The sequence below is a fragment of the Oryctolagus cuniculus genome, chromosome 16 (assembly GCF_051225735.1).
Source record: "Oryctolagus cuniculus isolate XC-2025 breed Fujian yellow rabbit chromosome 16, ASM5122573v1, whole genome shotgun sequence".
In the NCBI taxonomy this organism is placed as follows: domain Eukaryota; kingdom Metazoa; phylum Chordata; class Mammalia; order Lagomorpha; family Leporidae; genus Oryctolagus; species Oryctolagus cuniculus.
The window spans coordinates 65,536,032-65,551,480 of NC_142882.1; the positions used below are offsets into that span (position 1 = coordinate 65,536,032).

The 15,449-nt window shown below is 40.8% G+C and overlaps 1 long non-coding RNA gene and 1 pseudogene across 1 annotated transcript; both read left to right on the forward strand.

Annotated features, from left to right (window-relative positions):
* Positions 1–4,921: 4,921 nt before the first annotated feature.
* Positions 4,922–13,717, forward strand: LOC149121797 (uncharacterized). Its single transcript, XR_016223273.1, has 5 exons — positions 4,922–5,247; positions 6,868–6,940; positions 8,520–8,616; positions 9,799–9,948; positions 12,598–13,717. It is a non-coding gene; the product is annotated as an uncharacterized LOC149121797 (long non-coding RNA).
* Positions 13,718–15,021: 1,304 nt separating this feature from the next.
* Positions 15,022–15,186, forward strand: LOC127492700 (U2 spliceosomal RNA; annotated as a pseudogene).
* Positions 15,187–15,449: the final 263 nt, after the last annotated feature.

Below are 15,449 nucleotides of genomic sequence, written 5' to 3' on the forward strand. Positions count from 1 at the left end.
TCCAGTCCCTCCTTAGTACCTTTCATTGCTCTAGGTAATATCCATTTTATCATTTCTCCTAGAAGTAATTTTTCCACTTGGTTGAACAAGCTTTTCATCCAGCTAGTCTTCAGTCTCTAAAACTAACAAAAAGGGTAAAACTTTGCATTTTGTTACTGATACCCTTTTTCTGTTATTTCTAATTTACCTATATTAATCAAGGTTTGGATAAATGCCATATCATCCCTTCCTAAAAGAATGGGAACTCTAAGCCGTGGGAGTGTTGCATGGATGGGGCAGAGTGAAGCAACAACCCGGAAATAAGTTCAGGTGCCAGAGTGGGATGGGGAGCCACACAGTTGGTTGGAAAAGCCAGGTGGGTGAGGCAGGGATTCCTTAAAAGAGTGTTGTACGCTGGGGGTATAAGGACTAGTACCTGGCAGGCCTCAGAGGAGACAGGAAAATAAGGGCGAGGGAGAAGTATCAGAGGGCTTGATTCTATAGGTGCTAGAGAAAGAAGGAAAGGATAATCCTGCATGGGACAGCAAGGAAAATCTGGTTAACTGGACAAGGTTGCAAAGTGAATTCAGAAACCAGGTGGCTGCCTATTACCCCAGGGTACAAGTACAGAGCAGGACCAGAAGGCTGACATGTGAGGATATGTAAAAAACATGGAAAATGGAATTAAAAATAAGTTTATACAAAAATTTTGGAAATACGAGACAGATCTTTAAGTTTACAGTAAAGTGTATTATGAAAAACTATGGATTTCAAAATTCTTGTGCCAAAAATAAACATCTTTTAGTCCCATTTTTATTTCATGAAACTTTGAAGTCCCCTTGTGTGTGAATGCCATTTAGATCACCCATATGGTGGTGTTGAGCAGAGCCTGAGGCAGGCTTGGGTGCAAATATACTGAGCAGTGGCCTTCTGAATAAAGAATGATTGCACTTACTCGCCATGTAGGATCTCTGTCCTTAATGTGTTGTCCAATGTGAATTAATGCTATAACTAGTACTCAAACAGTACTTTACACTTTGTGTTTCTGTGTAGGTGCAAACCATAGAAATCTTTACTTAATATATACTAAATTGATCTTCTGTATATAAAGATAATCGAAAATGAATCTTGATGTGAATGGAATGGGAGAGGGAGCGGGAGATGGGAGGGTTGAGGATGGGAGGGGAGTAATGGGGGGAAAAGCCACTGTAATCCAAAAGCTATACTTTGGAAATCTATATTTACTAAATAAAAGTTAAAAAACAAGAATGGTTGTGTACTTGGAGCATCCAGCTGACTCCATCTTGTTTCCCACATTTCCCACTTTCTCCACCACTCCCATTCCTCTTCCTGGTTCACCCCCTCTTTACTTCATGCCTGTACTCTGTCTGTTCTTTCAGTTCCCATCCAATTCTGATGCCCTCCATCTCCACATTAACCCTCATAACCTACCATTTTGATCATATCATTCGTTTGCTCACACTCCACCTGTGTTGTTGATATTGTTCACTCTTATTCCAGGTGCTGGTTATTCACCTTAGAACACAGCTTTGAGTGTTTTGTTTTCCTGATGTGCAACATTCAATGGTTCATGAACCTCTCCCAGATTTGCTTATGTTCTTTCACTCCCCCAATTCAGATTCTAAACTCTGGTTTACTCAAACTAGATTACTTCCTTTTTCCAAACACCTGAAGTGTTTTTTTTTTTTTTTTTTAAATTCCAGACCTTCAGGTTTCCATCACAGTTTCTGTTTACTTAAATCCTGTCCATCCTTTTGAGGCAACAGTTCCTCTGGAAGTCCTTCACCTGCCTGCCTGAACAAGTCTGGCCTCATATGAATCCTCAGAGCGTGGTTTTGTAAAACTCTGTTCTATTTTCCCACAGTGGTGACCTCTGGGGTTTAATCTTTTGTATATCCCTTTGGTACCAAATATCTCTCGTGCTTATGCTAAGGTTGGTTAAGGGCATGACCTAGGATCTAGATCCAGTGAGCAGAAACATTTTGTAGTAATGGAAAAAAAAATTCACTCAACAATCAATCAATCATTGAATAAACTTATTAGTCAAGTTTTGAAGCCTTGGGGATAGAAGGTCCCAGCCATTTTGGAACTGAGAGCAGGAATAAATTTATGTAAGCAAATATGATCAGGTCCTTCTAAGAAGAAACGTGAGTTTCATCTAATTGTAGAAATTGTACAAGAAAGAGGTCATCAAGTCCAGCTGACCCAAACCAAAATTTAGCTCCATTCCCTCCTTAGTACCTTTCATTGATCTAGGTAATACCTATTTTACCATTTCTCCTAGAGATGAACTGATTTGATCAAGGGTGATGAGAAACCTGGCTGAGACCCTATTCTCTGGGCACTTACTTCATAGCTATCGGGCCACCCATGAGTGGATACTAAGTATGAGCTCTTGTTTTTTTTTTTTTTTAAGATTTTATTTATTTATTTGAGAGGTAGAATTAAAGATAGCAAGAGGGAGAGACAGAGAGAAAGGTCTTCCCTCTGCTGGTTCACTCCCCAAATGGCTGCACCAGCCGGAGCTGTGCCGATCCGAAGCCAGGAGCCAGAAGTTTGTTCTGGGTCTCCCATGCGGGTGCAGGGCCCAAGGACTTGGGCCATCCTCCACTGCCTTCCCAGGCCATAGCAGAGAGCTGGACTGGAAGTAGAGCAGCCAGGACTCGAACCAATGCCCATATGTGATGCTGGCGCCATAGGTGGAGGATTAACCTACTGTGCCAAGGCACTGGCCCCAAGCTCTTGTTGATTTAGATTGAAGGAACATAGATTTATTCTTTGCAAAGTTGTCTTTACATGTGTATCTATTTTCTCTGGCCATTTTTGTAATGATTAAATCTTTTCTCTTTCCATTCTTCCCTTTTCATCCCTTCCAGAGCCCCTATCAACAATCATGTGTATAAGGTGTGAGTTATATATTACTCTCCTATTTATTCTAGTCATAAATTACTTGTGACAATTCTTAGACCTTGAAACTTCCAGAGATTAAGGGTGGTGGAGGGAATCTTCTTCCACGTTCTTCATCAGGTACAGTGTAGCTTGAGCTGTCCTACATGATTATGATGTACTAGAGTGAATTTTGACCACTCATGAAGATGATGCTACAGTACCCAGCTCAGTGAGAGAATTTACACTGGATATAATATGATCTCATCATAAAAAAGTATACCTATAGGTAGATGTGTATATATCTTGATATTTATGGGATACATGTACACCAAAAATAAGTATATATACTCTAAAACACATAAATAATTATAGACATTTCTAAAATTTATTTGATAGGCAGATATTTAGATAGATAATCTCCCATAAGCTGGTGCATTTCTCAAATGACCACAATGTCTAAAGCAAGGCAGGGCTGAAGTCAGGAGCTGGGAATGCAATCCAAGTCTCCCAAGTGGGGAACAGGAACTGAATGAGGTGAGCCATCACTGCTACTACCCAGGGTCTATATTGGAGAGAAGTTGGAATCAGGAAATAGAGCCAGAAATCCAACCCAAGGCGCTCTGATGTGGGACATGGGTGTCTTAACTACTAGGCTAAACACCTTGTAACATATTTTAGTGGGAGGCAATTTTGGGAAAATTTAAGTTCTAAAGATTTTCTTAATGCTGATTGTGTTATTTGTTCAAATGGTGTGTTGGGAGAGGGCACAGGGAGAAAGAACAGGCCACCACATTACACTTTAAAGCCCCGCAGCAGAAAATAGCACAGTACATTAGAAAGTTAGTTTTAAGGGACAGACACTGGAGTTGGAGTAGTGGGTATTCAGGAGTGGATTCTAGTAGCAGTTCCATCTTATAGGTTTCCTCCATGTATCATTTGAAAAATGTGAAATCTATTGTTGGCCACAGAGGGCAGAATTTCCTCAGTGTTTTGGAGAACTATAATGTCCCAGCGCATGTATTTCTTCATAAACTACATGAGGCAAAGGCCATATTTTCCCACTGTTTCTAGCACAATGCTTGACACATAGTAGGCACGCAATAAAGATTTGTCAAATGTATGAATGCTCAGGGTTTCCATAAAGGCAGGATCCAAGACTGTGCAAGTGGTTCGTACTCCATTTTTATCGCCATTTAGAACTTACAGCTCCCATAGCAACAATAGCTTGGACCCCTCAAGCGTGTGTAGTATTTAGTACTTTGGTATGTGGTGTCAACTTCCATGTCATAATAAACTGTATAAGGAACTGATTAAGTTACAGTCGTTGTGGGAACCACTGGCTTTTTCCCATCTCAAATAAGCCCTTGCCAGCCATGCCATCCTTGTCTAGGCTGTGGCAACCTCATACAACTGTTTCATGCCAACTCTCTCCCCTGGTCCTGGCCCCCTCTTTCATTGACAACATCCACTTTTAAGCTTATGTACTGATTATATGGCAATTATGTTCTTAATAGTATTTTTACCATAACACTGTAATATTAATATTTCTAAAGCCCACTTTTACAGTCATGATTGCTTTGTTGGAAATATGTGCATTTGGCAAAGGGGGATCAATTCAAGAAGGTCTGGTTATGTGAGATATTTTCAGTTCAGTGCAAGAGAACAAATATGTTTCCTACCAAGGATGGAATCTCATTGCTTTGTTTCCTTAAAGTAGACATGGTAACTTTTCCTTTTCTGTTCATAATCATAGATTTTTGAAAGTCTCTTGAAACTTGGAAAGATAATTAAACCACATTTTAGCTCTACTTGTAATTCAGTTTTGTGAATGGGAAGACAAGAGAAGGGAGCAGTGTATGGGTGAGTGTGGGGAGCAACTGGGAGCAACTCGGACTAGACTAAGTTACTGGAATTAAGACTTATTCTATGCATCTGCTCTCCCACAATATGGCGCTGAGAAGGGAGAAACAGCTTCTACACAGCTGCCTCCAGTTCCACCAATAAACTGTAGGACCTGCTCCTGATTGGAGGAGAGCAGCGTACTTGGCGTGTGGGTAGCAGAGTTGGGATTGGCGGAAGAGGACTATAAAGGAGGAGAGAGACAACATACACCAGGAACATCTAAGAGGAACATCTATCTGAAGGAACACCTGTGCAGCCCCCGAGAGAGCCGGCCAGCGGTGTGCTGCTCCCCCGCGGAAGTGGGGAAAAGTGGCTAGGGGGAACCGCCCTTCCACGGAGGTGGAAGGGTCAGTAGCCAACCCAGGAAGAACCAGCAGCAAACCCGGGGAGGGCCGAGCAGACGAAAGAACAGCGCAGGGTCCTGTGTCGTTCCTCCACGAAGAGGGGGAGCGACAGGTGAGGAGTGGGGAAGTCAAATCAAGTGAAATGCTTTTCTTTTCAAGGTTTCAGCATATTTGGGGGTAGCTGAATCACACTGCTTAAGCAGGCTGGCCTTAGCAGAGAATTCTGCTTGTGTTAAGTGAAGCTTGGAGATATTCTGGGGGATTTCCCTTAGGGAGTATATCTATGACTTAATAAATAGGGAGACCCTTATTGTTTAACAACGATTTACTTATAAGTCTTTATTTCTAGTGACCACTTGTAAGGTCTACCGAAGCGAGCTCAATATTTTACAAATGCTTATTATACATCAGTGCCAGTATCAGACTCCTCTCCACTGTATTTCTTCTGCTAACCATGCTCTTTGTTCTCTCTCCTGCTCTCCTTTCCTTCAACACACACCCATGAACACCCCAACCTGTAACTAGATGTTAATTTTACTTTGATGCATTTGTAATGCTGTCAAGACTGAGCACTTTGGATCTTTGTTTCTCCCCATAAGTTACAAATCGCTTAACTCAAATATAGTTGTTGAAGTGGAATAAAAATATTGCCAAATTTTGTTCATAGACTGTCTAAAAAAGATCAAGGCTGATCTTTCCCACTCAAGCCTTGGTGTCTTTCCTCCTCCAGGTATTGGGTCTCCTGTGCAATGTCTTGTCCATTCTTAACAATGATATGACCTTTATTTTTCCTCCTATCTTCCAACACCTCAGTTCTTGGCAAGCCAAAATTACCTGCCAGGTGTTCTACAAATATCTGTAATTGTGTTCATATATTTATGTGCAAATTATCATGAGGTATTCACATTTTACATTTTTCATACCATTATAGAATCTTAACCTGAAAGATTGAGTGGTAGAGATCTCACATTGAGCAGGTGAGAGATGCTTTCTAGTGAATAATTCTTTATTTCCTCTCAACTCACCCCTCCTATCAGGCCACTTTTTCTGCTCTTATGCAACACCTGTTCTTGATAGTGACCATATGGTCTGTACACCATTTGAAAACAACTTCTTATGGGCATAGCAGCACTAAATTTCCATACTGAAACAAAATATACTGGGAAGATCATTCTTTGTCACAATTTTTTTTCCTCTTGCATTAGGTTAGAATTTATAACCAAAGAATTCATTGCAGGTGACAGATTAATTTCTGTTGTTTTTATTTGAGTACCTGCTTTAGTCAGAGAATGTATAAGGTACTAAGGACAGAATAACTATGATAGGTATGATTCCTGTACCCACCACCTACTTTGCGTTGTAGGCAAAGAAACAGATGTGAAACAAGTAAAGAAAACAAAGAAAAATCCCACCTGGTGATAAGCATTAGGAAATAAACATTACTAAAAGGATAAATTGTAACTGAGGATGTGCCATAGTTTAAATACAATTTGAGTGTGTTCTCCAAGGGTTCGTGTGTTGGTAGCTTGGTCCTCAGTGTAGTGATATAAAGAGATGGAGGACCCTCTAAGAGGTGGAGCCTTGAGGGAGACAGGCCGCTGGGGGTGCTGCTCTAGTGAGAGATCCATGTATTTCTCTACTGGGGCAGCACTTGGTTCCCATGAGAGTGGGGTGTTATTAAAGAACAAGAATGGCTCCTCTCTGCTCTCTTGCCTTGTGATCTCTTCTGCAGAAACATCTATTGTGATGCCACCCATCAAGAAGCCCTCACCAAAGACTGAGCCCCTGGGCTTTCTGACTTGAAGGTTAGCCCCTAAGACTGTGAGCTGAATAAACTGCTTTTCTTTTCCAATGGACCACCCTGAGGGGGTTTGTTACTGCTCAGGTGGATACTGGGAAATGTGGGAAGGCCACGATTCAGCTAAGCCCTGAAGAATGAATGATCAACTTGGGGAGAATGGGGAAAATGGATGGTGATAATGGCATGGTGAAGGTAACGGTGTAATGATGATGGTAGTGATTATGGTGGTGGTTGGGATGGTGGTGGTGGTGATGTGTTCATAAATCACATGAGGTTTAAAATAACAGGGCTATATCAAATGTTACTCTTTGACACTTTAACCCAAGAAGACCTAGAAATAATAACAAATAGGATATTAAATAAGTTATGTTTGCCTTTTGTACATCTTTCTTGAAGTATGTACTTAGTTGCAAAGGAGCAAGCAATGCTTCCAGAGCTATGCAATTATCTTTGGATAAGGAGTTCTAGAAAAACTAAGTGACTTTGTTCTTCTTTAGGCAAAGTCTAGGGATTTTGAAACTGATTTCTTAACATAATTCTGGTTTTGTTTTGAGATCAGTAATTTAAAAGTATTAAGGTATAAAAAGGATTGCTGACTTGCTACTTTGGTCAGTTTCTTAGCAATACAGCTGTTTGCCTTTTTTTTTGGGGGGGGGCATTTCTGGATATCTCCTGATGCTCATCTCCTCCTTCCCTGCTGTGTTCCTCCTGTCTTTCCTTCTGCTCCCTCTCCTGCCCAGTGTATCCTTGGCATATACATGTGAAGGCTTCCTGAAGGATCAGATATTAGTGTTAGGTAAAGAAGAAGACGCTGTATTAAAGTTTGCTGAACTGCTAGTAATCGTATTCCTCTTCATCCATAATCAATGGGAGAAGACTTGTGGAAAACCAACCCTAATTACTTATCCTCACTCTTGAATTTGGGAGACTTCATGACATGGAAAAACTCTCCGTTATTTAGTTAACTGGAAAAAGCAGGTTATAACACATTATGTACTACATGCTTGGATTTTATAAATAATACAAACATGTAAGAGGCATATCTAAATATTTATGTATGTGTACAGAAACCCATCAAGGTTACACTAAAATATTAATCTCTTACTTGTGGCATAGTTTGAGAGTTTATTTTTTATTTTCTAAATTCTAGAATTTCGGCAATAGAAATATATTTAAAATAACCCACAAACATAATAATTTGTTTTGATCTTTGAGCTAGTTGTAATTCTTCTCTTTTTAAAAAGATTCATTTTTTTTTTATTTGAAAGGAAGAAAGACAGCAAGCATGAGAGGGAGAAGGAAGGGAGAAAGGAGAGAAAGAGAGACAGATTCAGACAGAGAGACAAAGGTCTTTCATCTGCTGGTTCAACCTCCAAATGGTCAGAATGGCTGGGGTTGGGCCAGACTGAACCCAATAGCCTGGAACTCTCTCCAGATCTCCCACACAGGTTGTAAGAGCCCAGAATCTGGGCCATCTACAGCTGCTTCTGCTGGATCTGAAGTGAAACAGCTGAGACTCAAGCCTGACATGGGTCGTGGATTGCAAGTGGCCACAATGCCAGTCCCAGTAATTCTGTTTCTAGGAAACACTCTGAGATCTGCATGAAGAAATTCTGTTAGAACTCATACAGAAAAGAAGCTCTAATGTCTTAAAAGAGGGGAATGACTCAGTATTTTAAGGTAAATCCATAGATCATATGATATTAAAACTGTTTTCTAAGAAGTTGAATGACCTGGGTATGTGCTTATAATATGTAATATTAGGTGAAAAAATGGTTTATATGGTAAGGTACTAATTATTTAACAAAAGGTATGTGTAGAAATTAAAAAGATCATAAAGAGTAACCAAACTTTTGGTTGTGATAATTTCTAGGTTCGAGGAATCATATTTCTTTACTTATCAATGAACAGGTGTTCCATTTAAAATGAGATATATAAATGTTTAATATTTTTAAAGGAAACAGAATAAAATATGTAATGACTCATTCAGATGTTTTGGTAATAATAATTAAGCAGGCCTAGAACACATTACTTTTCTACATGTACTTCTAGTGGCTTAAGGAAAAAAATAGCCTTGAATTTCTAGGATATTTATTACAAACTGTGTAAACTTTAGTAGATACAAAGAAACCTAAAGTTTTAGGATTGCACCAATGGATTGTACAAGGGGTCTTCCAAAAGTTCATGGGAAGTGCATAGAATCACAAAGCTATGCATGGATTTAAAAATGTTTTGCACCTGAGTAAACTTTTACCTCCGTTTTTTTTTTTTTTTCCTGAGCTTTCTGAAAGTTCTCTCATCTGCACAGTTGTAGGTTGGAAATATTCTGTCAATGTGATTAATAGAAAGATTGTCAACTCTGCTTAGTTGGCCGGGACTGTTCAGATTAATAGTCAAGAGATGAGTTTTCTTGCATACTGGCCATTTGGAATGAGAATTCATTCTACTAAATTGGTGCCCCTGTGAAGCTCCAGGACAAGCCCAGTATGGATGAACTGACCCAACTGCTTAAGCATCTCTGGATTTCTGAGGAAGGGAAAGAAAATTGTGCACTAGTAGCACTGCCTGTGCTGAGAAGCCCTCAATAAATCAAGGAAGGGCACCTGTGGTCTTTCCAGGTGCCATTTGAAATTTTAACTGGAAAGGCAGTACTTTGTGAATATTTATTTACATGCCTGATACCTGTCTGGGATTAAAAAGTAAAACAAGAGGATTAGTTGTATTAATAGTAATAAAAATACACCCCACATCACGGCTGCCAATTATTGCGCACCTGCTGCTGTCCTGGGCCTGTGAGAGAGAGAGAGAGACGCTGGCATTTGGCTCCTCATTAATCAGGATGCTGCCCTTGATTTACTGCAGAACATGCTCTTTCCCGAGGATGATGGGATGCAAAAAGACACAGTGGCCAGCTCAGCACGTGTGGTCTCTCAGGCCCAGCTTCCCACCTCCCAGTTTTTGGTCTGGGCCCTGATGATTTTCCGTCTCTGTCTGAGGAAGATGAGCTTCAAGGTGAGAGAACAAATCCCGTAAGGTAATTCTGTCACTCACCTCATCTTCATAATCTTCCCTGAGCTTCCTGTGCTGCTCACCCTGGTATTGATCGTGTCACAGGCTATAGCAGACCAAGGCAGGGGGCTGAAAACCTTTCCTCGCAACCCTGGCTGGTGCGCCTGTTTCGGCTCCGAGAAGAAAAGCCTGCTGTGAAAACAATCAGTGCATTTGCTTTAGATCTAAGTGATTCCAACTAGGTCGATGCTTCATGCTGATGTGTTGAAAACATTTAAAAAATTCCTCCGAGTTTGATTTCCACGGGAACGTTGTGGCATGTGTCTCAGTGTCTGCGGTTGTTATTTTTCATGATCGCAGCCAGCAACTGCTTCCTGCCACAGCACACAAAGCAGTAGGGGAAGGGAGGCTTTTGTGTCGATGGATATTTACTAGCGATGCTTTTGGGGAATGGAGGGGAGAAACATGTGTGCAGGTTTCATTGATGAGCACGCGCTATCTTGAGCCTGCAGTGGTAGGGGTCTCTGTTTTTGGTCTTTTGTTTTACTCTCAAAGTGAATATGACCAAAATACAAAGCAATGGACTATTCTCTGGTCTGGCTTTGAGTTTTGACATTTTTCCCAAGGCAAATCGCTTGTAACTGTGCCAAGAGGTGCTTAATCTAGGATCTATTTGATCTCTGAAGGTTTATGTTTATATTCAGAAACACCTTCAGCTCTTCATCCCATCTTGGCACCAAGTGGTACCATAGGCATTACAAAAAGGAGCGCTCTTCACCCAAGTTAATATTTATGTAATATCTGACAGTGACTCAGGACAATATTTAACTGTAGAATCTAATATTATGAGTTTTCCACCAAAAAGTAATCTCCTAAAGGAAGGGAATGCTATGCCAGCATTTATTTTTAATTCCATCGGTTGGTTCACTTCCCTCCCCAAATGGCTGCAAAGCCTGAAGCTGGCTCAGGCTGAAGCCAGGAGCTTTGTCAGGGTCTCCCATGAGTGTAGGTGCCCAAACACTTGGACCATCTTCTGCTACTTTCCCAGGTATATTAGCAGGGAGCTGGATTGGAAATGGAGCAGCTGGACTCCAATTGGCACTCATATGTAATGTAGGCATCACAAGCAGTGGCTTAACCTGTACCACAATACTGTCCCCAGTGCCAGCATTTATATTGTTCATTGTTTTTTTGAGAGGTCGTGATTGGGAATATGGGTTTCAGTCTAAAATTCTGAGCATGAGGGGCTTGCATTAGCCTATTATATCTGATTGCACATCTCTCGCTTTTTTTTTTTTTAAGTTGTTTATTTGAAAGTTATGAAGAAAGAAAAAGATCTTCCATCTGCTGCTTTACTTCCCAAATGCTGGCTACAGTTGGAGCTGGGCCAGGCTGAAGCCAGGAGCCAGGAATTCCATCAGGGTCTCTCATGTGGGTGGCAAGGATCCAAGTATTAGAGCCACCAGCTGCTGCCTCCCAGGTTGTGTGTTGGCAGGAAGGCTCATTAGAAGCGGAGCTGGAGGTGGGACTCCATCCTGGGCACTCGCATATGGGCTGCCAACGTCCCAAGTAGCAGCTAAGCCTGCTGCATCACACACGTGTCTCACCTGATCACGATTTCAAGTCCTCCATCGTGGCTATTAAGAGTAAAGTCCAGGATTTGTTTTACAACAACAGAAAGCTAATCTATAAGCCATACCTTCAAAATCACATTTGTTTTCTTTAAAAATGAAGTCAGTAGACTGACCTTAGGGTTTTTTATTTTCCATGCAGCTCCATGCCAGATCAATGACAATATCAGAGATAGAACTTGGTTGTTTGGCATTTCATCTGCCGAGTACTGCAAAAAGTAGGTGTGTCAGTTCAGCTGAGTTTCTTTGTGATGTTGTCATATCAGTAAAACGTTAGGGTTTTCTGCTAGGCATGAACTCTCTTGGGTTGTGTTACCCTGTTTGCTGCTTACTGTCAAGTTGCTGAAAGAATGTTCTTAGAATGATCTGAGAGGTAGTGGCAAATGAGTGCTCTTCCTCAGGTATTTTGCTGATTTTTCAGAATGCCTACTAATAGGGAATTTCAACAAAACTGTAATATGTGAGAGTGTTCTATAAAATCTGTTCTATAATGTTTTATAAAACATTTCTGTTCCCTTTAGTTTGATGTGGGAGAGCCCCTTTTGCATAGATTTGCTGCTCCTCCAAGTTAGATTTAGTTTCTGTCTGAATTGTTCCCTAATTTGTCAACAGTTCTCACCTCCGGTGAGCTCCTTACCCTTGGGTGACACCGTGGTTTATATTTCTGAACACTTCCATTGAGTTCACCTCTCTTCTTGCTGTTTAGAATTTGTTTTCTAAACACAAACTGCGTATCAGTGATGTTTTATGGGACTTTTATATCATTAAAAATAAGACAGATATGATCCGGCTTTTAGAGATGCTCTACATCTTTGAATGCTACCTGACACTTATCTTTCCATCTATTTGTATTGAGAAGCTCTAAATTATTTAGAGGATGTTAGGTCAGTAATACTTATGACTTCCTTATGAAGAAGAAAATTCCATTGAACATGCTTTGTCTTGAAGGTGGATCTAGGTTAATGATGAATACAGCAATGGAATGTATCCCCAACTTTCTGATCTCTTCCCTTTCTTTTAGATATATGCCTTTTAAAAACAGAGCACCGTTTTGAATGCCTTGGTCTATGGAGCCCTGGGGACAATGTAATCAATTGATTTTCCATGACAATGGTATTTCACAATGTTGTACAGCATGAAGATGGCGGCATTTATGTAAAGCGGGTCCCTTTCTTTCCAATAAGAGCATTTGAGCACACTCAGGGAGTGGAGCTACTGTAAGTCGACGAGTGAGGAAAAATAATTCTAAAATGTCATCTCTCTGGCATCATTTCATTCATTTTAAAAATGAACTCCTTGGGTGTGCTGTAGAACTAGTATTTGTACTTTAAGTGTACTATCAAGAGCCCTATTTGTAAAGAATTTATTCACTTAATTTATGTACTCAGCTTGTCAAGTTACTTTGTTTCTGGATTATGTTTTTTCCTCCTGGAGCACAGGGAGAGTCCAGAAGGGTTGCAAAAAGACAAACCAGAGGCTTATAGTAAGCTTATACTGGCTCACGTGTGAAGCTTAGGCTACTATAGATTTTCCAGAAAATCAAATATGGATGTGACGGAAATATCTTTTCTAGCTAGGAGAAGCGACTCATTATGGGACTGTTAACTGTGCAACCCCTGCGAGTGTCTTTAAGCACTTAAAAGCTGATGCGTAGTGGCAGGAGCTCCAGAGGAACAGAACCTGATGCGGCAGTCCCAGAGAACGGCTTTACAGTGAGTGCTTCCCCATGGGAAGTGGCTTCACATGGGCCCGGGAAGATGGCGAGTGGACAATGTTCTCATCCAGCTAACGGGAAAAGCACATTTCCAGAGAGTAGAGTCTTTTACTAAAAAATTGAATGTGGGGCTGGCGCTGTGGCATAGTGGGTAAAGCCACCACCTGCAGTGCTGGCATCCTATATGGGTGCCGGTTCTAGTCCTGGCTGCTCCACTTCCTGTCCAGCTCTCTGCTATGGCCTGGGAAAGCAGTAGAAGATGGCTCAAGCCCTTGGGCCCCTGCACCCACTTGGGAGACCTGGAAGAAGCTCCTGGCTTCGGATTGGCAAAGCTCCAGCTCCAGCTGTTGTGGCCAATTGGGGACTGAACCAGAGGATGGAAGACTCCCCTCCCACACACACTTTTCTGCCTCGCCTTCTCTCTGTGTAACTGTGACTTTCAAATAAAATAAATCTTAAAAAAAAAAAATTGAAGGTGAACGTGCTGAAAAATATGTGGATGCAATAAATTTTATAGAAATGAGACAAGGTCAGACATTGTTCAGCTTTTAGTTGTAGGAGATGCCGGTGTGCAGGACAAGGCTGAGTTCACGGACTAATCCAGTAAAATGCCAGACTCTGCTAGAGGTGTTAGACTTCCTCACTCTGTTCTTTGGTCACTCTCTTTGTGTTGCCATTGCTTAAGGGAAACTCTGCAGGGTTTCTTTGTCCTGTTTTTGTCCTGATTTCTTCCTGACTTCGAGTTAAGTAGAAACTTCTCTCTCCCCCGTGGGAGAGCTCTTTTTCACAGTGGGCAATGAAAGTACATCCCTGGTTTAATGCATGAAGGACCCTCCCTACTTCTCAGTTTTCTTTGGCAAAGGCTGAACTGCTTCCACAAAGCCTTGGCTTCCTCTTCCTGCTGGTGGTGGCCTTTCTTTCCTGCTAGTCGGCTTCGGGGGCCTTTGGACTAAAGGACGGTGTTTGGGCACAGATTATTGTCGTCTTTCTTGTGGTCTCCATTGGGATGACCACTGGGAATATTTAGCATTTTACTTAAGGATTTTTTAAAAAACTTTAAGAAAAGTTTTTAGTTTATATAAATGAAATAAATTTCATGTATTTCTTTCATATCACTTTAACAGTATAAGGATACTTGCCACCAAACCCTCCCTCTTTCCATCACTCCCACTCTCCCTCCTTTCCTTATTTTTCTTTTTATAATAATACACTTTTAATTTTTTTATAATCCCAAGTTTATAATCCAAAATTAACCCTCTGCTGAATAAAGAATTCAACAAGCAATGAATAGAAAACCACTGTTCCTCAAGAATATAGACAAGGGCTATAAACAATAAATAATCTCAAAATGTTAATTGTGCTTGTATACATTGCCTTTTTGTACTCTGTATATTACCACAAATTAGGGAAAACATGATATTTGTCTTTTTGGGACTGGCTTATTTCACTAAGCATTTTGGTCTCCAGGAGAAAGATCAGATTAGTAATTGTATGAAAACATTGTTTTATTCACAAGCCCAAACTTAAAAGTATTTGGATACCTAATAATTTCTTGCTCTTGGAATTCATTTCCTCTTCCTGTTTTAAAAACATAACAATCTTACCTATAGGTTTGATGTTATGGGAGTGTATGTATATTTATTCCACTTCTCAGAAGAATTAACAAGTGGAAATTGGTTTTAGGGAAATGTTAATTTGTTTAATCATTTGCTCATTCATTTACCTCTCAACATCTCTTCTCGGCCTTTTGGCTAAGATCAAGCGTAGTATCTGTTCTTACCATTCACCTGTCAACAGATAGCTGTTCAGCCTTTTTTCTATGGCAGAAATTTTTTTGCATGCTGAGGATGAATGTAAAAGCATACATGGTTTTTGCCCACAAGGAGCTTATGCTTAATGTAAAAAAATGTCAGGGGCCGGCTATAAGGTGCAATGGGGTAAAGCCACAGGCACCGGTTCGAATCAGTGCTGCTATGCTTCTGATCCAGCTCCCTGCTAATGTGCCTGGGAAAGTGGTGGAGAGTGGCTCAAGTACTTGGGCCCCCATACCCATGTGGGAGGCCCAGAGAAAGCTCCTGGCTTAAGGCTGACCAATCCCTGGTTGTTATGGTCATTTAGGGAGTTAACCAGCAAAGGGAAGATCTCTTTCTCTCTCTCTC